Raw genomic sequence first — 25,950 nt, 5'->3', positions numbered from 1 at the left:
TGATGACTGTGGAGCTTGGGAGGAAAACTGTTGTACCTAATGGGCAGTCACAGAGTTGGTGATGGCAGTGCAGTGTGGCAGATCATTTGCCAGCAGATCAGACCCTGCTTTATGCCTCTGTAGTCAGGACTCTGCATCTGGGGAGACTTTTTTTTTCTCCTCAGGTGCAGGATAGTCCTTCATCTAAAAGCTACCACACTAAATCCCTTAGAGTGTCTTTGGGCTTCTCCATTGCCTGATGTCTTCACAACAGGTGCTTGCTTGTGCTCTCCCTCTGGGCCAGTGTGGGACGTGTGACAAGTAAGTGCTGACACTGTAATACTGTGAGTCTATTTTGATCTGAAGCAAAAGAATCAGCCAATATAAAGAGATTTCAGCATCAGAAGATACCAGCTTTGCCCTCTGTCCTTTTCCCCTTATTGTGTGGAGCAAATGGCCAGCACTGAGTTGAACTTTAAGCTCAGACCAAGAATTTCAGGAATATAAAATGATTTGATTTGAAAGCTTGGGATACTTACAGCTCCACTTCCACTGTGGGAACAAAAGAACTTCAGAAGCACAAGGGGAAGCCAGAAAAGCTTAGTTAAGCCCTAATGATTGCTGAAGGAAACCAGTAAAACTAAAAGAGGAAACAGGTCCCGGTATAAACCTACCCACCCACTCCCACCTGATGAGGTTACTTTGTGGGCTGTGGTTTTGAATGCCTATGATTCACAAAGACCCCCTCCTGCCCCCACCCCCGAGGGGGACATGGTGGTGGAGGTTTTGCTGTCTTTTGCAGGGCAGAGGGACTGGTCAGCGAGAAATGAATTTTCCCACTAGGCATTAGGCAGGGAGAAAAACTGATCACAGAGTCTCCCACAACCAGGCCAATGCAAAACAAATCATGCAAACATCCAAAAACATTCAAAATCACAGTCCTTTCGTGGCACCTGCTGACCGCACAGGATGTCACTCTGAGCTGATGCATCAGCTCTTTGCTCCAGAGGGACTGGTCAGCGAGAAATGAATTTTCCCACTAGGCATTAGGCAGGGAGAAAAACTGATCACAGAGTCTCCCACAACCAGGCCAATGCAAAACAAATCATGCAAACATCCAAAAACATTCAAAATCACAGTCCTTTCGTGGCACCTGCTGACCGCACAGGATGTCACTCTGAGCTGATGCATCAGCTCTTTGCTCCCATGACAGAGTTTTGAGGCTGTGTCAGATAGCCGCTGGTGAAACTCAGAACAGGGATGTGACAATGGAGAGCAGAAGGCTCTACGGCAAGCTCTTTGCTCCCATGACAGGAGTTTTGAGGCTGTGTCAGATAGCCGCTGGTGAAACTCAGAACAGGGATGTGACAATGGAGAGCAGAAGGAACTCTACGGCAGTGAGAGGAAATACAGACTGATGGGAGTCAGCTACACAAGGTAGTAGGTCCTATCCAGTTGGAGTAGATCCTATCCAGTTGGAGAAGCATGACCCCTTTTCTGGAGTGTATTGTTAATCAGCAGCTATAGCAATCAAGGATTGTTGTACTCGCCCCAGGAGCAGATGGCCCTATCGGGATGCAAAGAAATCTGAAGGTGATTAACTGTGCACTGTTACCTGCCCCCGATGCTGTCCCATCCACTGCTCAGTACGCACCACAGGCTGGAATCTCACTCGTCCTTGGGGGCTGATGGGTAGATTGCTATAGGTTTCTCTTATTTTTCTTTGTCTGCATATGACTGAAGAGTGATAAAGGCAAGAAAGTCCCGTAGAGACTAGTCTAAACATGTACTACATAGGAGAGTGGGAGAGGGAAAAGGTTTATGGGCTGCAGTGGCAGATATCTAATCCTCTAGAGCATTTTTCCATAGAAAAGCCACATGGGCTTCCTAAACTTTTGAGCTGCCTCAAACAGCTTTTATTAGACCTTCTTTGCCTGCTTGGCTCATGTGTATTCCAGATGTTGGTGGCTTGAAGGATAGAGGGAGGTTCCTAATTCTCAAGCCTGGTGTTGTGGGGTCCCACCATCCACTTGCTTTTGCATATTTTACTGTTGCTTTGGGTTTCTCAGCACTGCTGCTGGGATTTTCATTAACCTATGTGCTTTACATGTCTCTTCCCAGAGTATCCTTCTTTTTCAAAGAGGAAGTTGTTTAGAAGACATCTTCTGTACCTTCTTCATGAAAGCATGTGGCATTTGCCTGTCTTTTCCATACTGTGGTTATCACAGCATTTAGGCTCCCTGCAGGACAGAGCAGTGATAAGTAGCTGTTGCTCAACATCAAGGAGCAAACCTTCCCAAGATCATAGTATAATGAGTTTCGGTAGATCCCATTCATCCTGTGTTATTGTAACTCCTCACGGTGTTATCCAAGCTTTGTTATCAGTAAGATAATGCTGCAGATTTTGCAGGTAGACAATGCCTTAGGCATGATGCCAGCAACAAGAGGATTTTCGTAAAGTAAAGAAGGATCAAATACTGTTATCAACTGCTCTAAATAAGAGTTACAATCCTTTGGGCTCCTCAGACACAGGCAATGGAATACCCTGTCAGGCTTTTACACCTGGGTCTCCCTGAGAAAGGAGAATTAGTGGAACAAATGCAACTTCTCTGACATACGGAGGTGGAGCTTTAGGGAAATTATTTCTCTGCTACATTATTAAGGGTACAAGTGCTTGTACTTGATGCTTACTAATACTAACAGAAGCCCCAAACAACAGGATTTTGTTGTTGTATTAAAAATCTTGCTTTCTTTTTTTCCCCCCTTCCATCTCTCACTCTTCCTCCCCTCTCTCTTCCCTTCTTTGTCTTTTATTTTTGGTCCGCTCTCTCTCATTTTAGTTGATAAACAGAAAAGGCAACAGCACTAAAACAGTCAGTGCATTGTCAAGGGGCCTGCCTTAATCCCCTGAAGTCCCCGAGGAATAGTAGGGCTGTGTTAAGTGGGCTTCAAAGGCAGAAGGTGGAATGAGGTGTGATAGGAAACCAGCTCTTACTAACTGGTTCACTTCAGGCTAGCTTTAAATAAATTGCAGCTCTGAGCTGCTTGGACGTTGACAAGAGGGCTGTGATATTTGTGGCTGCACTACAGAGAATTTCAGCCTTTTAAAGCATGAATGGGAGAACCTGAAAGGACTTAAAGCTGTGAAATTGTAAAGCAAAAACAAAACAAGGCTTACAGCATGGAGGCTCCCTGGGCTTGTTCCTGGTTTGCTTCTCTCATAAACAAACTACCTGGCTCTTAAGAAAACATATGCTGTGTTCCTTGTTATTTCGGCTTGGTTTTGGGAGCAGCTGAGCTCTCTGGCAGCAGCTTTGAGAAGTGCCATAGATGGATTTTTTGGAAGAGCTCAGGGTAATGGGAACTGAGTTCTGGAAAAAATACTATCTGGCACCAATCTGGGAGTCACCAGCAGCTGAATCTCTGAAAAAAAAATCTGAACCCCACTTTAGGTGCTGTGAAGTGAAAATCTAAGTCCTGAAGTGCAAATTCAGCACTGCCAAAGCAGTACATGGACTGGTTAAGGGTTCACTTAAGTGTCCTCATCACCTAACATTGCCACCATAGATGTTCCTGGGTATAAAACTGCACCCAGTTTATCTGAGACAGTAATTGTGGAAGACCAGGGTGGAAACCTGATGACAGCTGTGGACTGACTTTCTGTCCATTCAGACTAAGTCAAATCATAAGTTCAGCTTATTCCCAGCAAACTCCTAACAGCATTGATCAGGCTCCTACTTTTTGGGGTTTTAGTCAGAGTTTGAGTATTATATTCTCTCTTCCTCCAAGCTGTTTTTCCACCCTTAATCACCACCAATAGAGATGCAGATTGCTATTGATGTTGGTATAATAGCTAGTCCACTGATATAAATCAACATAGAGAGCAATGGGATAATGTAGATTTATATCAGATGAGGCTATAGTATGCTTTTAAAGGCAAAGTCTTGAAAAGCTGAGGTGACTGTTCAGAGTCTTAATTCATCAACAGCCACTACCCGTGAGGAGGCCTAGAATGGAGGCAATAGTTTTATTTGGTTAAATAAAGTTTAAGTTTACAGGTCTGGCAGCTGGAATACCTTCATTTTTAATAAATTTTACTTAGAAAGATGGTGATGGAGGTGAAGAGCTGTCCTCCACTTAGGAAGGATGGATGGCTTGCCATTCAGCTGGGTGAGAAGTGTCTTACATTGCACTTTCCTGGCTCTGCTTGGACGAATATGGATGGTGGGGAATCCCTGAGAGCAGCTACACCCTCATCTGCTCCAACAAGATCAGCATGAGCAGGTCTGTCCACACCTTTCAGATAAATGAAACCTGACCCTCAGTCTCCATCAGCATTTGTTCAGGATGAAGCAATATAATCCCCAAAGGAGGGGTAGCAAGAATCAATTTGAATGGCAGTGGAAACAACCTAAATTGCTACCACAGCTTGGAATGGGGGAATATGGTTTTAACTATGAGACTGTTTTCATTGCTCTGGTAGCATAAAGGGGCCTTAAAGTGAATACAGTCATAACTTATGCCTGCTCAAAGACTGATTTGCATTCAAAATGGTGTAAAGAAGCTGTTTTGGGTGATTGACAATCCAGTTTCTACATACTGAAGACCACGATGTCATTGTGTACGCTCATTTCTCCAACCACAACCATTCTTCAGTTTGGCTGTCCCTTTAGAGAAGAGGCCACTCTAAACCAGCAATGGTCAGACTAAACCCCAGCAAACACAGAGCCCGGGCACGAGAGGAAGGCCAAGGAATAGAGCAGTGAACTAAATAAACACCACGGAAAAAAATGCAAACCTAACAGTGGGCATTCCCCCTGGATTTTCACTAGATGTGGTGCTGCATAAAGTACATCTGCTGCACTTCCCATCATGGCTTGCCTCGCTCACATATAGGCCTTTGTTCACAAGGCCATGACTCAAAGTGAGGTAAAGCCACAAGAGGGTTCAATCAGAGACCAGCAGGAGTTAGTGAAAACAGGGGGAACCAGCAAACCGAGGACCAGCAGGCAAGCAAAGCAAGCCTTCTGTGTGGTGAGACACCATGGAAAGCTCAGGAGTCTTGGGCAGGTCTCCTTTCTCCTGCAAGGCTGGCCTTTTTCCACAGCTGCTCTTCACAGATCCCTGCTTTACCGTCCGACTGTGCTGTGGGAAGGTTGCTGGGAGGTGTGAGTACAGCTTGTTCAGCAGCACCCACTCACACCATTCCTGAGCAAGACGGGGCAGGCAGGCACCCGGCCGGCAGAGCTGGCTGAAGGGACAAAGCCAAGTTTAGTCATGTGCCACTTGCAGTTCCTCAGAGGCTCGTGAGCTTTAGGGAGCACGGGCAGCAGCAGCCAGCTCCTGGCCACCATCCTTTCCATGAGGCCCTCTCCTAAGGAAAGGGCAGGTCGCCAGTGAAGTCAGCACAATCGGTCTGGCATGCCTGGGAGGTGCTGCACGTACCATGCGTGAGCATTCAGACTGCACGTCAGTGGTGCGCTGAACTAGGCCATAGGAGAAATGTGCAGAAAAGCCAAGCTGGTGGGGAAGCAAGGTCCATGTCCTCTAACCCAGGCTTTTCAACCAAAGCGGCCACCACAACAGGGAAATAGGTTTGTGCTGCCAGTGCCCAGAAGCCCCCTCGTATGCACTGACTGATATCTGTCAGTGCCTTAGTTGTGTTGAGAGAGAGCACCCAGGTGACAGCTATCACTCCTCACTCATAGATAGGGACGCTTCCTGACTTGACTCCATCTCTTCAGTTTTTAGCTTAATTGTTGGGGAAAAAAGTCATTCTGCTTTCAAGCATTTTTGACAGAAAAATGAAAAAACAGAACAAGACCTTCCAAGACTGGAAGACACTCCCCATAATATCCTAATTAAAAAGTAACTTCAAATGGCAAAGAAAAGTTTCGTCTTTGATTCTGTTTGTTGGGAAAGAGGAAGGGAATATATATCTATATCTATCCATCTATATCTCTCCATGGATATATAGATAGATAAATATAGATATATAGATATATATATTTTATGAATTTATCAAAGATTCAACTAAACAACTGTTGCTGAACCTGCAGCTTAAAGGAGAAGCGTAGGCTGCAGTAAAGTTGCCCAGTTCAGACCCGCCACACTGCTCTGCTAGGATAAGCAAACCGAAGAAGGTCAGAGCTGCAGGCAAATGCTGGCAGGGGAGGGGGGAACTAAGAGATGGGCCATGATCCTGCGAGTCGCAGTCTATGCCCTGCTCTGTTCCTGGGGTAATGCAGCTGCATGTCATCCCATTCGGGTCAAATTCCAAGGTACAACTAATCTCAAAGACTGCGCACGTCTCAAGGCTGTACCCTGCTCATTGTCTGCCTTTAAAATGCTGCGTAAGTCCTGCTGCCACAAGAGTGTGAATGTTAATGACAAAGAAAAGCAAAGTCACAGAGCTGTTAGACCCTACCGTGTTATCAATGTGGATGTATCCTTCCTGCCTGCATGCTGTCAGGTGTCCTCCCTGCCAGCTGGCAGAGCGCCATCCACCAGGGATGGCCTTGCAATTATGCAATAGGTATATCTGCCTGCCGGCCCAGCGGAAAGCTCCTAAAACAGTAGTTGACCAAGACAGGAATAGCAAAACTGTGTCTCTCAGGTAGAGTCCTTGGTGAAATTCCCATCGATTTTGTGCTAACTGTTCCAAGTTTTCAATATCTTATGAAAAAACGAAACAGGAAAGAACTCTTAGGATGGATGGGTGGATGGAAATCCAATATGCCAAATGCCCCATTGACATTTAAAATACTACATAATCTAATCCAAATATTCATACTTAGGGGTGAAAAAGGTGACAAATGTACATACGATGACAGCTGCAATGCAGGGGGTGGTGACCAACACTGTCTCCGTGGCACTGGAGGTCTAAAATATATCCAGACTAATTTCAGTTCAGGCCAATTGCAAGTGGGTTAATGGTTTGCTCTTTTCAGCCCTTTCTGAGTCTGCTTGTCTCCTGAAATCAAGTCATTGAAAGCTACGCTTCTGAAAGCCATAGAAGTATTTATCCCCTTGAGAATGCAACTTGAAATTTGACTTTGGATACAGGCTGTATCTGCCTGTATTCACTGCTGTAACTACCTAGCTCGCTCCCATGGGGGAGCAGGCTGCTTGGCTCCCATTGCCTCCACAAACTAGAGCTGTGGAGGGCCTTCTACGTAAGAAGATCCATGCTTTGGTCCTTCTTGCTTACCCTGGTAGTGCAGGATGAATAACATCCAGCTGTGGCTTATGATCAAGCCTTTCTGCCTGCAGATGAGTGCTTGGTGCTGGATCTTAGGCAAGTTGTTGATGTCTCTCTACAGTTTGAATTGGGCAGGGTCCTGCATCAATTGGTAGCAATTGGAAGCACTAGTAGCTTCCAGAGAACTACTTGGAGGTAGTTCTAATTGGGCAGGGTCCTGCATCAATTGGTAGCACTAGTATCTTCCAGAGAACTTCTTGGAGGTTAATGGTGAGGCATGCTGTGGTTAGAGAAGAAGGCCTTTCTATCATTTTTCTGTTGAGAAATTACTGTATTTCATTTGCCAAGGTTTTAGTCTTGCACTGAGAGGTTGATCCTTCTGCTATTGAAGTCAATGACAGTTTTGTCATGGTCTTGAATGAAGCCTGAGTCAGGACCAGAATTAACTTTAAATCAAGGGTCAGAAAATGTTATAAGAGATAAAGAACATGAATGGGAATGAGAAAAGTTGGTGTGTTGGCTGGACATTTCCTAAACAGGTTTGTTTCATTCTTCTGAAATTGCACAATTTATACTTTGTGCACACTACCAGTGATTTCCCATTTGGATGTGTAACATTGATTAGACAGTCCTTAAAAAACAGATTCAAAATTGACCACAGAGGTCTCCCTCCATTCATCATAAGTCCATCTGTATTAAAAGTGAGGTGGTGGGGAAGGCAATCTTCCAGTGTCCATTTTCAGTTGTTCAGTTGCGAGCCTAATCAGTGACAACCTGAGAGTTTAAGATTTATGACATAACAAAAATTAAACATATCCTTTTCTCAGAAGATTGTTCTGGAGAGGGTAATTACACAAATACAGTCTAAGCTTATTATCTTTCTCTTTCTTTTTCTTGTGCTATCTTCCCTCCTCCTCTTCCTTTTTACACTACTACATTTCCTACATGTGTTCAGTGAAGCCGAAAATGATATTTTGATAATGGGCACACAATGAACGTTTAAGAGGGCTGCTTGACAATGTGAGACTTTGTAAAGGAAAAGAGGATACAATGAATAGCTATAATGGGAGTCATTAATGAAGGGACTGCTTTTTTTTTTTCCTGAGGAAGGTTACATCTTAATGCTTCTCAGGTTTCCTTCTCTATTTATACAACACTGTGGAGGTCAAACCTAAAGTTAGGTCTTTCCTGGTGATGTGTAATGAAACTTAGGTCACTAAAGAATTTGTTGAGTATTTTTTAACCTACAAGTATTCTGCCTGCAAGAGATTCTGCCTTCCTTTTTGTGGGTGATGTTCTCCTCCATTCTGCCTCTTAAAATAATTTGCAAATGAAAAATGAAATGAAACTATCAAAATGTCTGCATATCCCTGGCTGATATCATTTATATTCCAGTAATATCTAGGAGTCTTGGTCTGGGACAGCACTGTGCGAGGAGCTGTATAAATGCATAAATACAGATAATTCCCATCTGCAGAAGTTTACAATCTATTTTTTTATAAAACTTTTTTTTTTCATTTTAAAATGGCACTAAGGCTGTTTATCCTCATGGTGTCAAGAAAGAGAGCTATTCTTACGAAAACTCACCTGAAAAATTCAGAGCGCCATTTCAGTCAGAGAAAATCTAGGGGGGTTGATTGCAATAGTTTGTCAGAGCTGGCTGTTCTCAGCAGTGATACAGCTGCTACTTTCCCCTTTGCTCTCACAGGTTTTCCCAGGGACAACAGGAGCAGCAAACCCAGCTTTTCATTGCTCCCTGTTCCCATCTCAGCCCTTCCTATGGCAGGGGCATCCTGGCTCTGGCCTGGCTTGGGGACATTCACTGTTGGGGTAGCAAAATCCAGCTCCAGCCACATTTCTGAGAAACCTTGAAGCTGCTGGGAAGGTTAGTACCTAGATTTGCTTTACTCTCCCCTTCCGCGTTTAGTAGTTGTATTAAACTATCGCCCAAGCGGCCGTGCAGTGGATACACTGTGTGTTTCTGTGTCTGTGATGAAGGAGCATACCATGAAGCAAGTAAGTATTAATTTTCCTGCCGAGTGCTGGTGGACTGCGAGCCCGATGAGCAGGTGCAGGGCAGGGAGAGGAAGAGAGGGAAAGTTTTCTCCTTTAGCAGCAGCAAAGTAGTAGTAACATTTTGCCTATTGCTGAATTGCTTTTCACTAGAATAGCATGCAAAGGAAACCCACGCTTCAATACCTCCATTTCCTTAATGACAGAGAAATCCTGAGATGAGTTATTCAGTGTCCACATCCTTCCTGTTGTGTGCATCCTGTCTGCAGCAAAGGAGGCTTCTTAATGAAATAAGTCATTTTTCTTTCTCTTTTTTTTCCTCGTCCCCTGTTTCCCTCTACACTGCATGTTGCAACTCACCTCTTCTGTCTGCCCAGAGAGGAAGAGGAGGAGGCACACCTTGCTCCACAGCCCATTAAAGCTCAGAAATGCCATTCCTGAGGGCCAGCACCCTGTGCCTTAGAGATTTAGTGTCTGGATTGCCAGTGTGGGACATTACAGATGAGTCTGATATGCTTTTCAGGTCAGGGTCGCTGAAGCTGACATTATTTCTTTACTGCCATTGCTGATGAGGAGAATGAACCAAATTCCAGCCTCAGTTTCCCCTCGGTAAGTCAAGACTCCACTGACTCCAGAGGAGAAGGTCTGTTGCTGCAGTGAAGTGCTGTGCTATTTGTTCTCTTATAGCAGTTTTATTTCCCCAATTTCTCTTTCCATATTTAGATAACATCATCCATTCTGTGATAGGGCCATTTTATGTGAACTACTCAGTAAATAGCATGAGATGGCTCTTTTCACTGAAAGGTTACAGAAAGCCTCCTGGGTCAGCACTGGAGGCAGTTTTTGGTTCAGCCCCATTTCTTCTCTCCTTTTACCCATGGTTTCTGTCATGCTTTTCTGTCTTTTTCTTAATTTGAACACAGAATTAATGAGCACAGTCGTTAGTCCTGCCACAATCAGAGCTGCTGAGAACTGATTCCAACTTACACTGCTCCAGTCTTTTCCATCCAGGGCCCAGGAAAATCAGTAATCTAGGAAGTGTTCAGTTAATTTTATCAGCTTAATGCTGCTGAAACATTTTCTGTATAGGAGCAATTCTCTATTGGCCTTTTTTGGGCAGAAACTGTCCATGTTGACACAATAGAAGTAAGGCCAGCATATACACCACAGGGAGGGAAAAAGGAATTTATTTTTTTTAAAGATGCTAGATTTGAGATGGTTTCCACACTCAGACATAAGGTCATGGCTATCTAAAGAGCAGAGCGGTCAAGACCTTTTGATAAATCCACCCATTGCATCTGATTAAATATCTTCAAAAGATGAGAACAGTTACAAGAACCAATAACCACTTGAACAGAGAAGGGATGCTGAAAAAAAAAGTTGCCTATCTTCAATAAGCAGGCTTTTTTTTATTTTTAATGTAATGCTATATTACCACATATGGTTACACATGCAATGTTGGGGAGCTAGCTCTGAAAACAGTTCTTTTATTAGCTTTTAATAACACCAGATGTCTATGTGGCGAGAGGGAGGAAAGGACTGCAATTGAACTGGGAATTGGACCCTGTGGACTAGTTGAGCCCCAAAGCTGTAGCAAAGTCTCTTCCCTTCATACAGCACCACCTGTATTATTAACTGGCATCTAGAAATGGAAGATGCTCTGGGTTTTCAGATATCATAATTCCCTAGCCATCTGTTTGATGTGAGGCTAACATCATGATACTGCTGCTTATGCCACATGGAGTGTTAAGCTATTACACAAATAATGTAACAAAACCACTCTGCTTTCTGTTGTTGTTGGTCTTTTTCTCTGAAATAGCCAAACACAAGTATTTTGTTGTTCCATTTCAGCAAAAGACCCCAGATGGGCTTGAGAGCCAGAGTGCAGGCTTATTCTCATGATCTCACCAGACCGGGGGCAGAAACCATGTTAATGTGGTTGTCCACCTGTAGGGCTATTGTTGCACAAGTCTGTGATGGGATATAGGAGATTTCTGTACTTCAGTGTGGTAGAAATTCATCCATACATCTTCATAATAGTACAACATTATGTACTCACAGTATAATTATGTATTCACAGTATAATTCAACTCCAAAGTGGAATTGTACTGTGAATAACCCAGGCTTCCTACCTACTGTGGAAGTTGATGCTAATGATTACCGTAGTCAGAAACAGCACAACCTGTGAAGCACAATTACGAAATAGCTGCCGTAGCCACATCACTCTGCTCATTCATTGTGTCTGTTCCAGGAGGGCTGGTAACATCCAAACGTGCCTGTGCAGGGACTTCCACGCTACTCAGGAGCCCATCTTTCCCTGGCCGAGCATGGGAGCTGGGATGTGCCCTGTAACAGAGAAATGGCTTACCAGGAGAGCCTCATTTTGACAATGTTGCTGAGGTTGGTATCCCAAAGTAAGGAGCATGCTGGCCTGGGGGAGCTGCCACTGGAGGACCCTGTTTCCACAGAAAATTGAGTCATCTTGCAGATTTAACACCTTTCAATGTGGGGTTTTTAAAGACATCTTTAAGAGTTACACCTTCTACTTTGCATGGAAAACTAGGGACGAAACTCTTTTTAGATGTATTCTAAAAATCTCAGTCTCTGTATTCAACAACAAGTACCAAATCCAAACATTTACTAGTTCACTCACTGCTATGGCTTTTATACAACAGAAACAAAACTCTAGACAACCCTAACAGGGTGCTCTGGCCATAAATCTTTTCAACTGCATCCTAAAAGCCAAGGTGAAAAGGCATCCCTGCCATGCCACGAAGGCAGCTGAGCTGGGATCCTAGTGATGGGAAATGAGTGTGACTCAGAGCATCTGCCCCCTGAATCGTCCCGTTGAGAGCCAATCTCTCTCCCTCCACTCTGCTGGGAGCCCACAGCATTCATAACTGAGGCACCTTGGTGAGATGTATAGAGTTAAAGGTAAATCCCCCAGCACCTATTCCCTTCCCCAGCAGCACCTGGCTGGTGGTGAGTTTTGACAGCAGAAAAAAGTATCTTCCAGACTGGGAGTGCTGAGGAGCAGCTCAGCTCTGTCAGAGCTATTCTCTATCCAGAAAGATGCTAGTACTGGTCAATAAGTTGATTTTAGTGCCAAAAGATTGTGGTTGAATTCCCTTTATGCTTTCCTTTGCTTTCTATCGAAGGTTCCATTCCCGACAGCCTGGTGCCCATGAGAGGGGAAAACATGGGTGGACACAGGTGTGGTCAGAATGGTGGGACAGGCTGTGACTGCACCATGTGGCGCACCACAGCAAAGGGACTCTGCTCCCCTCCCCTGGTAAACTCAAATCTGCATAAGGAGGAATGGTTTCTGTGCACCTCACACTTTTCTCTCTCATTCTTTGGAGGAAGATGTGGCCTAGAAACCTCTGGTACACACCGTGTGTGAAAGGGTGTGCACCAGTGCCACAGTGTGAGTCACAGGATAAAATGTTGTCAACAGCGGTGCACAACAGATGCTGCACTGTTTAGCTGTGGCCCATCAGAGGGTGAAAGGTGGACAAGTACCAAAAACCCTTACGTGCGCTCACTCCCGTCGAGCTGGTTTGTATGTGCCTTCCAGTTGCCTGTCACAGCCTGCCAAGCCAGCTATTTATCACACATGCTCTCCCTCTGGCACTGCTGGCATCCAGGATCACCCACCTATCCCACTAGCGGATTTGGTTTGCTTCTTCGGAAAGGTTTTGAGGTCCACAGAATAAAGAATCACTGACAAACACTAAACTGGAAACTGGTTTCTCAAATTTTTAAAAATCTGGAAACCCACCTTTTCCAATTCAGACAAATATTTTGTAGCTACTTGGGAAACCAGTGCTCACACTGTCAGGGACTTTTTGGGTGAAGGGCAAAGCACAACGTCAGAGCTGCTCTAGGATGTGGATGAAAACAGGCGGGCGCAAGCCATGTGTAAAGTACATGCACAAAGCTTTCATGTGGGGACAGGCGGGACTGAGTTAGAATTAAAATGTGTGGAAACGCTGTCGGATACATGCTGCCTCTTTCACTTCTTCATGAGTTGCTTCCCACTCCCAGGACCAGGCTGTTCATTCCTTCTCCCTGAACTTAAATTACAAGGACAATAAATGAATGGAGGGCAGTAAAAGCACATGGGGGCAGAACAGGAGACATCCTCAACCCCCTCATATCTGCATCATATGCTTTTTGGCCTAGGGGAGAAGCCAAACACCCATCCATCAGAGATTTTCATTTTTGCCCTTGTGCTCTGCTTTGCTGTAAAGGTCTAAAAATCAGATGCCTTTGGGAGCGATTATTTTGGGGGGGAAAAAAAAAAAGGATGATGATGACACTTCTGCGCTGTTTCCGTTTGCGCACTTTTTATCCCCCGCCCCCAGTTTGTAAAAAACAGGCTATAAAATCAAGAAGAGCAGTCCTCAGATATAATAAATAGAATATGGATTCAATCCAGCATTTTAAGAAAAGATAGTTCCACGTACTGCAATGGAGAACAGTGATGCCAGGATGAGATACAAATAGCTGTAATAATTTTTGTGTTTTTAAGACTTTAGGAGAGAATAATCATAAATCAGGCTTTGGAAAACTCGGCATTTTTGCCCACAGAAAACTATTCTGCAGCAGCAAGTAGACCTGAAGGGAGATCACATAGCCGGGGTTTTGTTTGTAAAGCGACTGTCAAATTTGAGTCTACATCCTCTTACACATACCATCTGCGGTCACATCTTCTCCAGTCTGTCTCTGTGCTCTGTGTTTAAGGAAGCAACTGTACAGAAATATTGCGACTTATCCCTGTTGTGTGGAGAGGCTACGCCTGTCATTTTATCTTGTTCACTTTGATCCTTTCTGCTTATCACTGTCTTGGGATGAAGGCTCATCCTCAGCCGTGTATTTTCTCAGAGCTGATGCTCAGATTGGCATCTAAGGGAGGAGGCAGAGCTTTGATTCTCCACTGCTCTGCAGCTGGTTTAGTCATTTCCACCAGTGCAAAATGGACGCGAACCGCCGCTCAGGCAGAGCGGTGAATGGTTATCCAAGGTGCATTGGCAACAGAGAATGAGACGCTGGGAGTATTGATTTAGCAGACCATGAGTGAATTTTCATTGTTTCTTTTAGAAATGTTCACAAAGTTCGGTGCCAAGAGCAAAGATAAACAAATTTATCATCCAGCGGTGGAAGGGAAAAAAAATTACCACTCTGGAAATTCAGTTCTACAAGCTTTTGTAATACTAAACATAAAGGGATAAAGGAAGCAATATTCATTTTATTCCTTGCTATGGTGGTGGACATATATTAGCTACTGGAAGCCTCAAAGCACTACTTAAGGGATTACAAGCTCTGTACATGCAGCTCAGCAGTCACTAAACTATTGTCACCTCTAGGCTGCAGTAAGGCAGTCATTAACATGGACTGGAATACTGATTGGTATTTTCTGGCAATTATTTTAAATTGAAAAATGCCAGTTGATGGAAATCACAGATGGTGATCTGAATGTCTTACTTTGGGAGGGGAAGTGAACGAAAGAATAATAATATTTTTGCTTTCAAATTTACTGTGACTTATAATAAAAAGGAAACATTTTGAAATTAAAAGAAAATATTTTAAATTTATACACCAAAAATATTAAAGGAGGAAAGTTCAGAAAAATTATTTGGTTGATATGATCTGAATCCTTTTAAGTTTCCGATTTCTCCCTTTCACTCAGTATTAGGATGGGAAAACTCTAAACTGAGAATTGCTTGTGGATTGGAAAAACTGTTTCCTGCCCACCTCTCTTGGCAAACCACTATGTTTTTGTTTTGCTGCTGAAACTTCAAAAAGCAACAGGCGATGGCTGGATCAGTGTTGATCTTCCAGCAAATGAGAAATCCTCTCAGGATATACATTTGTTCAGTAGCATGTTCATGGCCATGGGAATGTTTTGAAAGGTGAGGTTTCTGTAATAACTTCTGTGGCTTCTTCACCATGGGAAGGTAAGCAAGCGATAAACATGCCCTCTTAGTCTCTCTCCACGTTTGTGTTTGCTCTTCTGCAGGAGGAAAACATTAGTCTGACTGGTTTTCAAATGGGAAATGGCCATACCGTTGCAGCCGTGCAGCCACGTGATGCGACTGTGGGGACTTGCAGCACACTGTGGTTTCAGGTGCTCTCTACCTTCCATGATGTCTTGGGTCTATCTTTACCCTCTTCCCCTATGAGGAAAGAGGACTCCTAAGAAAATTCAAATGCAAAACCATATCAAAACACCTTTTCTGACAAAATCTAGAGAACCCGTGGAAAAGCATGTTCAAAGGAGGTGACCTCAAACTGGAACTGTCTCCACTATCTGCAGGAGAAAGCTGAACTCAGATGTCTGGACTGGTGCTGAGAAGACCTCAGCAAAGTTATTATTTCTACCCCCAGAGCTCCTTTGGAACCAAAACCAAACATCTCTGTTCCTTGCTCTGAAAGGACTGAATGAGGATCATCTTTGCACTTCCCTAGTCATCCCGCTATGATGGAGATGGCCTTCAGTAGTACAGTATCAATATGCTTCACAGCTCCCATTAGGAAAAGGTGAGCAAAGCCTTGGCACCTGTCTTGAGTTTTGATGCGGCATCTACCATCACAGTAAGCAAAGGCAATGGCCACAGTCATCTTGGGAAAGGAACAAATATCTAAATATAACAATAACAAAACCAATAACAGTTGTTTTTAGAGAGGAAGAAACTATACTGGGGGCAGAGTGGAAAAGGAAAGCTCAACATGGTCCCTAAAGAGTCTGAAGAGACAAGAATTGCTCTTCTGATCTGGGAAGGTCTCCTCTTCTTGAGGAGACATTTGACCTAATGTCAAATACCTCCAAAACCCAACGTGTAGATTTCGAGAGTTCTGATTCTGAGCTTGATCGTCAGGTTTTAAGTAACTTGCACAAGACACAATCCCGAACTGTATATTTCTAGACCAGGGCTGGAAATGCACATTTTCTCTGGCAAGGATGTTCTATGTTAGCTCGTGGAGAGGGGGATCTGCACAGCGCAGAGAAACCCAGGCAAAGAAAGATGGGCTTCCTTCTGCAAATGGCGCGTGACACCAGCACACCGACCTGGCTGGCTCGGAAATGAGGGCTGTTTAGCCAGTTCGCTTGTCTGACTGCTGATCATATCAGCGGAGAGCTGTACTAGGAGATGAAAGAAAGCAGCACTTTATCAGGTGGTTTAATTTCTCATTACCCAGAACCAGTTCATGCGTGTGTCTTTGTTCTCCCTCTGCCCCCACAAATGCAGAAAGGATCAATCCCAGAAATATTTAGAATTAAGAAGGGACTCATTTTTTCCTCTTTCTTGCCATCCCAGGCTTTCAGACTGGGGGGAAAGGAAGGGGAGATGCAGGGTGTCAACAACAATAAGCAGGAGGGGAAAAGATGCCTGGCACTCAGAGAGTTCAGGCTGGGACAGTTTGATCTCTCCCAGAGCACTCTCAGTGCTTGAAGATCACTGCTTTTGACACGTTTCTCCGGCTGCTGAATGAGAGGATTTACTTGGGTGAAATTTAGGCCCGAGGGGGACATGAAAATCATATTCATAATTTGAAGTGACATGTGATTCAGGATTAAAAAGCTGGCTGGCAGAGAAAAGAGCTGAGGTTATCCTTTTGAGCTGTGCTAATGCAGAAAACTGTGTTTTTAATCCTGTTTTAAAAAGGCCTAGAAGGTTTCCAGCTGGGGCAGTTAGAATATAAAGGAGCAGTAAAGATGAGGAATCCCTTTTTCAAAAGGAGGAAAAAAAAACCCAAAACAACAACAAAAGATCAAGTTCTGCTCTTGTTTTTCCCTGATAGCAAGTGGTTGAAAGCCAATATAGGAGATTTTTTTAACCACCTTTCCTTTGTCTGACTCCTTAAAACACCGCATGCAGCAAGAGCGGTCAGTAGGACGAGGCAGAGGTGAGCGCTAAAGGAGACACCGGTGGTAAGGAGAGGGCTCCAGGGAGCTGGGATTGCAGGTTTCCTCAATTTGTGCATTTCTCTGGGGGACTGGGGTTCCAGCAGTAGCTTCTCCCTTTCCGTCACTGCCCAGGAGCTCCTTGTCCCTTGTACTGAGCACAGAGCAGAAAGGTGCCCCCCATCCCACTGAGTTTAGGGTTGTGTAATTAATCCCTGCTCCTTTTCATGTCACTTTTCCCAAGAGGCTCTTAACTGTAGCAAGAGAGTGTGCTGACATCACTGCTTATTGTGCTTATTATACTAATTTTAAGGTTTTAGTTGATCTTCCTCTAGATCTTTATTTTTATTTTTTGTCTACCATTTTAGCTCTCCTTCCTACTTTTCTGACAATATTATTTGACCTTTTTCATTAGAGTAATTTTCAGTACTATGGGGCAAGAACTCACTTTTCAGTATAGCTGCTTAAAACATAGTAAATGATGGTCCATATTCCAAAGAGTATCTTAAAACATGACATACTGGACGTTAGTAAAATGCATCTCAAAGTAATGTGCAGAATAAACAGCAAATTGCACAATCAACAATTAACATGCTAAAAATGTGTTTTTCCATGTTTACCTCAATAGTTTCTGAAAGACTTAGGTTATTTCTTCTGTAATTTTGCAAAATTGCATTTCACAAAGGAAACTTTAGGGTTAGTTGAAATGTTCTGTTTTGATACACTTGAGTTGATTTGGGTGAGATTTTTTTCGGCCTTTCTATCTTTTACTATTTCACATAAAGTCCATTTTGAAACACAGGTCTGAATGACATGAAAAAGTAAAGTCATTGTGCTCTGAAAAAAATCACATTATTTTCCTGTTTTTTGGAGTGGACTTCCATTCTTTCCTCTCCTCCAAAAAGCTCTTTTTAATTGAAATAGCATTTTCTAATAAAAATCAGCACTGACAAAAATAAAGCAAACTTCTGCCCAGCTCCGTTCAAAGTCTGTCTCTGGAACAAATCACATGAGATCAAGGTTTCAACTTCCCTGTCCCTCAAGATACAATTATTTCCCACTGTTCCTTTCCCCCCTCTGGAAAACTCCTCAGCTAAGACAAAAAGAAATGATCCAAAGCTAAAGTCAATGAGAGCTCTTCTACGTATTGACTTCAGGTTTGGGGAAAGCTCTGGATCAATAAGGTGCTATTATTAATCTAATAGTCTATATACAGAATTTAAGTGTGCCATCATATAAGGTTTTTAAATCATCCTATAGAATTCAGTAGAAGTTTATTCCATTCCATTTTCATGACTAAAAATGAATACTTACTATTTTTATCTCCTGCTCACCCCATTGAGGCGATATGGCTAAGGCATGCGCGCAGCCTCTCTCTCTCCAGCATCATCACTGGGCGCTGAACTCCCATCATGTAGACTTGTTCAAATCCCTCTGATAAATATGAAACTAGAGGAGAAACAAAAAGATTAGGGACTGCAGGGACTTAACCCGAGGATATGATCTGGCCTATAAAATCCTTTACCAAAAGCAATGCCATGTGAAAGAGCAAGCTTTTCTGGATGCTTCCATCGCCATTTCTAGCTCGCAGGATTAGCAGTCAGGGCAGAGGGAAACCACAACAAAACCTAAACCTCTGTCCCAGCACTGGTTTTAGTTGTAAGCTGAACACATCTGATACTGGATCATTAAGAGACCATAAACATGAAACCAAATGATGCTATTTTTTACTGAGACACTTTTCAGGGTAGAAGAGCACTTTCAGTGTGACAGATCTGGCTGCAGGCCAGCGGACGACACAATCCTCCGGGGAATTTCGTTACCATTCCTGGGTACACTAAGAGTACACGGTGCATATTGTATGTAGTCAGGGAATCAGCTTCTCCCTTGGGTTCTTAATAGACTTTCCTGCCTTAACAGCTTCATTGGTAATTTTTGTTTGTTTTCTTGCTTCAAGTGTTGGCACATCACAAACTAGACGTATTTGCCAATCGCTATCTGCACTGCTGGCTCCAAAAGACACTATTTGGGGGCACTGAAGGGAAATGACTCTTTAGGTTGTACAGTCTAATTCTCTGCCAGAGAAAGATATTGTGTACTGCACAATACTGCATTGACTAAGGAGATCTTACTGTAGGTGCTCAGCCAGCAAGGTATAGCTGAAAATGCTGTTTGGAGCACAGTAGAGGAAGTGCCATCTAACCAGTCTGGATGTCTAATTGATTGTTTGCATGTACGATTACCACAACTGTGGTCACAATTACAGTAATTATATGGACAAATGAAACATGCAATTGCATGTGCCCAGTTCTAAAAATCTGGGCACAGGTAATTGCCAAAGACCACAGGGAGACTCTGCTCAGAAAAGGAGATGCAGCACCGTCCCTGGGCTGGGCTGGAGGACGTGCTCGCCTCCTGCCTGGTGCATCATGTTTTCCATCTCCTCATTGTCTATCTTGGAGGAAAGTGGGCTGAATCCTGTCCTGAGCACCTCCTCTTGGACTTGCATACCTAGCCTAAGTTTCTGAATTGCTTTTGAAATCTAAAACAAAGATGAGACCAGCCTCTTTGGATATCATTGTATGGATCTGCACAGGGAAGACGCTATAAATAGTATCATCACACATTATTAACTGAGAAACCCAAAACCAACTGAGATCATCTTTATTCATAGGAAAAAGTCCTAGGCATATTTGCAGAGCATTTCTCTAGGTTACTCTGGCCGGTATTACTTAACAGTTGTCATTTCACTGTGTGTACAAGAGTTGACTTTTTATCTGACAGCTTCAAAAATGAGATTGAAATGTTAATTCTAAGATATAAGACATATCCAAAACTATCTCAAAATAGAAAAAAACCCTGGAATCTTCATAAAAGTAAAATATAAGACTTTTTAAGAATAATTTTTTGTGAAATATCCTCACAATTCCATTGTTAAAAATAAATTTAACATTTTTATCTTATTTTATGATAAATGAAAATATTTTTTGATTGTTATCTGAGTTTATAAAAATTGCATTAAATGTGATTTAAAAACCCTTCCTACATTGTGTTGCCATTTCAGATCAGAGTGTAATCATGCAATCATTGCAAAAAAATTTCACAGACACACAATTACAGACGTATTCAAAAACAGCCACGAATCTGTTTGTCTGTAGATTATTTTAAGTGTCCATGGTGATCAGAGTGCAATAAAGCATAATAAAAGACCAGTGAAAAATGGTGAAATAAAAAACACTCTGCATTTATAAGTAGAGTGTTATGAGAAAGACAGACCATTTTCTCTGAATATGTAATTTTTATTCTGTCTCTTTAATTTACATGAATAATTAAAATAGATTCAAGCAATCCTATGCTCCTATGGTTTTTCAGGATTAGAAGAAAATGTACTATAAGAAAAGACTAATGAAGGAAATGCTGCAAATCATAACAGGGATCCTGATTTGGGAGAAATGACTAGCCTGATTTTCAAAAAAATATTGAAGGAAATACCTGAATGTCAATTTATTTTTCATCCCAAACTTTGACATATACAAATATCTAACTTAAATCTACAGTGAGGAAAAAGAATATGAGGCGTAAATGTCCCAGAAATTCAGATTTAAGTCCTAATAATTGAGCTCAGCTTACATAGCCAATAATCATTTCAAAGTGAATGTTTTTAAACAAGATTAGATATTTGCTGTGCACTTCATGAAATATCTTGCACAGATATTGAAAAAAGTAGCAATGTGTGTTATGTGCATATATATACAATTTAATTAGACTAATGAACTGATGTTTCATGTGGCTGTGAGCCATCAGGTATTGTAGTCTAATGGAGACTTCCAGGAAAGTATTTTTCCTCATATTGCTCATTCCTCCATCTACCCATGTCCATCTGGCCAGCAGCACGAGGACACATTTTGCATCCCCTTCTGGGCTCGAGGAATAGCCCACGGACAGCTTTTGCAGAGGAGCATAACGTAAAATAACTGAAAAGCAGCTCTTTCGTATGAGATGTTGCTGGGGCACTTGAGCATGCCCAGCAGTCCCACCAGTGCTGCCTAAGGTTGGACATCTTGGGCTCTGTCTCTCCAGGGTTTGGGGCGTACCAGCCTGGGTGCCTCCATCTCACCTTGTTTAAAGATCCTTCAGCAAGCTTCAGGAAGTCTAGACTTTCTCTAGGGAAGTATTGTCCAAAGTGGATTCTTCCCATCTATTTCAGGACAGGATGAATCATGCTTTGAAAGTGTCCACCCCTCCTCTTTTGAGTTTGTATAGGTGAATAACTCTGACTAACTGCAAATAACCTATAGACAGTGAAGTTAGGGGAGGTGAGTCCCAGCCCAGGGACAGTCCTGTCCCTCTCCTTGCCACCAGCTGAAGCAGCAGTCAGGCTCCCCAGCAGAGACCAGGGCAAGGGGCCATACCCGCCCCCAGCCCTCCAGTGCTGTCTGCAAAGGAAAAGCACCACACGAAGACTGAAGGAAGTCACTGTACTTGACGTTAGAACCTGGCCTGGTTTTCTGGCACATGACTCCTCCATCCAGCCGGAGCTATGAGTCACAAGCTAAGCCCTGAAGTTACTAATACAGCTCCACGTACAATCAAGTTACATATTTTGCAGCATATTATCCTTTTTGGGTTTGGCAAAGCGAAGCGTCTCTGTCTCAGGCAGAGTAGGAATTATGATGAGCTTTTCCCAGCTGGACTTCTTGTAATCGTCGCAGGGATGAAGAGTTCCTCGAGACTCCAGATCTCTCCCTGTCAGGCTCTAAGCCTGTCTCCGGCTCTGTTGAGCTTGTCAGGGTTTTTATTTACAAGATTTGACTAAAAATCTGTCCTGCCAGACTAAGCCAGGCTGTTTCTGCTTGTTCCTTAATCTCCAGGCTGCCTCCCTCCACATGTTAAGGGACACTTAGTTTGTTTAAGGCCTGAGGCAGGCGTAATTACAAAATTTAGGCAGAATCCTGAACTGACCCCAAAGGTCTTCCTACTCAGACAGAAATCATTTGTCATAATGAGCCTACTCGTAACCTGCTGACCCTTGGAGCTCAATTAATTTCACGCAGAAAAAGTGTTCACAGCCTCTGGACCCTGCTGCAGGAGGGATTTGCACGGTGGCGTCTCCCACTCACACAAGCCCATGTGGGCAAAAGGGCTTAAGAATTTCTCCAGAGAGAACAATGAACAGTGATAGGGCATTGTTTTTAAAGCAGGATGGTAAAATGAGGTATTTCTGTGTTCGGTTGCAGAGTAAACGTGTGTTCTTTAGAAAAATAAATTAAATATGCAGAAAGGCATACAACAGCTTGTGGGGACATGTTTTAATTTTGTGACCCTTAAAACTCTTTAAAATACAGTCATCTTTATCAAAGAGAGAAGTGATGCATCAAAAGGGCCAGATTTGCCAGCCTGCTGCAGCAGTGCTGTGCCAGAGCACGCTGCACCAGCAGCTCTGCCAAGGTACATAGCTGGGACAGGGGATGGAAGCTCCCCTAAGGGCATGGGGGACAATATGAATGATCTACAGTGGAAATAACTAGCTTGGGCAAAACGCTGCAGCAAAATGGCCATACTGCTTCCCATAGGCAGGGCTGGGTTTTTTCTGCACTGCACTGCACTGAGTCAAGCAAACCCAGAACACATTTTGGGGTCGGACCTTTACTAGCTGAAGATGAACTGCCTGGATTTGAGCTCTGGTTCTTTCTCAGCTACTGGTATAAGCCCTGGATTTTTCTATTGTTTTGCCTAAGTAACACACAAATTAGAGCAAGAATAGAGCTTTAATCTGAATATTTTTATGTATGTTTTCTGGTCTTTGTCGTCTCAAATACTTCAAAGGAATGTCTGTGCAGTTCAGCAATGAAATTAAAATCTGTCTAAACTACCTCAAATTAGCTGTCCTGTGCAAGCTGGGTGTGGGGATGACAGGGAACAGATGAAAAGGGGGTTCAGAGCACTTGGATCAGTGGATATACAGTCAGATCCCGTAGCAGGCTGTCTTTTCAGTTATATGAGAGGGTTGCACTGGACCCACTTGTGTCAGAATAGATGTTACTAGCCAGAATAATAAAAATCTGGCCTGTTCTATCTCTTGGCATGGTCCAGCCAGCCTATTTAATTAAGATGAAAAGCACAGTCAAGAAGATAATTCAAGAGACATCAGTCATCTTAGACAATATGAGGCAGTGATTTTTTGTACCAAATCATTGAACCTGCTTATGCATTTGCGGGAAGGCATGTGGCTGGACTGGATAACCCAAGAGGATCTTTCCAACAACCATAACTATTTGCACTTACATAGCACCTTTTGGCCACAGATCCCGATGTCTATAAATCTGTAGGCTCATAGGTGAGAGCTCAGTAATGAGTTTGAGAGCCGTGTGATAAATTGTGTTTATTATGCACTTTCCTTATACAATGCTCATAAAAGATTTTCACTAGAAACGAGTCCTGGACTGTGCAAGCTCTGTTGCGAGCTCAGCTGCTTTAATCTGAAGCAGCCAGAAAGCTGTCTTAGGGAAATCCCCAGATGGCACAAAATTGGCATTCCCTGTTCTTTACCACACAGCCTTTTGGCATAGGAGGTAGTAAGGGGGTGAAACACAGTGCACAGTGATTCAGCCATGGCAGTCACTAGCTGCAATCACTTTCCTTTGGAAATTCAGTCAAATTTCTCCAAGTTATACAAGAAAGGTCTTTGGGTGCTACCGGGCTCAAGCCCTCCAAGAGCAGGAAGGTGGCGGTGAATTGCCTCTCCCTCCTCTTCTTCCCATTTTGCACAAAGCAATGACTCACCATTTAGGGCAGAACCCTTAGAGTTACACACAGCATATTAAATAGTGCAAATGTATGACAGCTTCAACACAGACCACTCTCCCTGGCTTGATATATGCCTACTGTTTAGATTGTTTAACCGATGACACAATTTTTCCCCTGGTTTGTGCACAGTCTGACAACATTCAGAAACTGCTTTTCCCCTAAACTGTTGTCTCAAGTGCTTTCACTCTTGAAGATCATAGAAGATAAAAATAATGCATGTTGAGTGTGTGTAAGTGTGTATATATATGATACACGATTGCTGAGCGTTTATGACATTAATCTTCACTCACAAAGACAGAAGAGATAACTCATAAGTTATCCCTCTGCTCAACCATGAATATAAATGTCAGACTCCTAATGGAGATGTTGTCTAATGAAATACCGTGAATTATTGAATCTCCCGGCCATGTGCAAATTTCATTTCTTCTTCCCTTTTGGGTTCAGATTGGGTATTTTTGAGGTGATGCTATCAGCACTGTGAAGAGTGAATGGCAAGATTCTCAATGTAGCATTAAAGATCTAATCTCCATAGTGTGGGATGCCTGGGGGGATGCTGGCTGCCCATTCCCATGACATCCATAATTAAATGCATTGCAAATTTACATTAAAAATGAATATTTTGGAGACCTTTGGAAATTCAGTCAAATTTCTCCAACTGAACAAACCCAGTTCAAAGGTGAAGCTAAGGAAGTCTAAGACTATAAGACACAACAGCATGGCCTATAAATGGCAGTGGTGTAATTAAATCAATGTAAAGTGGATCAAGTTACTTTGGTGTCAACCCAACACACTTAAAATGGTTTAAGTCTTGTTTAAATAGGTTTAGCTTCATTTAGTAAATTAGTATAGACAAGCCAAAAATTCTTTGTAATTTACCATTGCTTCTGGCCTCATCAGGTTGTATGTCACACTGGCTTATATCAACTTCGAGACATACCTACCAATGTGCAACTTCCAACCTTATTGTTCCTTTTTGCCTTGGCCTACAAGATGGGGGGATTTATGAGCGGTACAGTTTGCCTACAGAGAGAAAGCTCATTCAGAAGCAGTGCTGTGGCTAAGGGCAGATGCGCACCTTGGAAACCTTGGTGGAAGTTCCTAGGAGAACTTCCACCTTTCTTCCTAGAAACTCCCGGCTCAGACCAGGAGTTGTCACTAACAATAGCCTAGCCTGCTCACTGACCTGCTCGTGTTTTACTCCCAGGCCCATTTTAGTCTAAATTGCACTTGTTCATGCTACCAAGAGCAGAGATTTTTGCTAACTTGACCCATTTGAAATGAAAGAAGTTCAAATGCCTTCCCACAACCAGCTCTGCTGGCAGATCTAAGGTGATGGAAACCTCAACAGAAGCGTCAGGTGCCGGTACCTGAAGTTTCTTCGCTCAGTTTAGCCTATCTCTATCCCTATCCCTCTTCTTCCTTGTTCTTTATTTGTCTGCTTGAGAAACACATCACCTAATTTTGCTGAACCCCATCGTCTCCTGCAGGGCTGATCTCCTACTTTCAGTGGAGAACTGTATCTTGCTGCAGTCCGATCACTGTGCAGAATGTCTCGGTATCTGTGAAACCTGTGACAGATAATGCTGAAGTTTCAGCTTAGTCTTTAGAAGGTACAAATAACCAGAGAGGTGATCATTCAGAGGGCTATGCGGCTCATGGGGAGTGCTTAGGGACAGTAGTCCCTCTAGCCCACCACCACATTATGCAATAGTTGCACTGATACCATCATGCTTATCCTCACATTTGCCCTATGATGTAGTGATGTGTTATTATCCCCACTTACAGCTGCAGCATAAAGGATGAGGGTAGAATAAATGACTTGCCAGAAGGCAGATGGGGAGTCTATGGCACAGAAGATTATAGGAGCCAGGTGACCTGTGTCTTGGCTTGGCTCTATGCCCAGAAAATCTCCTTTTCGTCCTGTAGTTATTTTGCCTTCATTCTGAAAAATGGAAACCTCTGTTGAAATCTCTAGCCCTTTAAGGCTACAAAAAAAAAAAAAAAAAATTTTAATTCCCAGGTTTAAAAAAAAAAAAAGGAC

This window comes from Aptenodytes forsteri, unplaced genomic scaffold (genome assembly GCF_000699145.1).
Source record: "Aptenodytes forsteri isolate BGI_AS27 unplaced genomic scaffold, ASM69914v1 Scaffold369, whole genome shotgun sequence".
Lineage (NCBI taxonomy): Eukaryota > Metazoa > Chordata > Aves > Sphenisciformes > Spheniscidae > Aptenodytes > Aptenodytes forsteri.
This window is presented reverse-complemented; position numbering follows the sequence as displayed.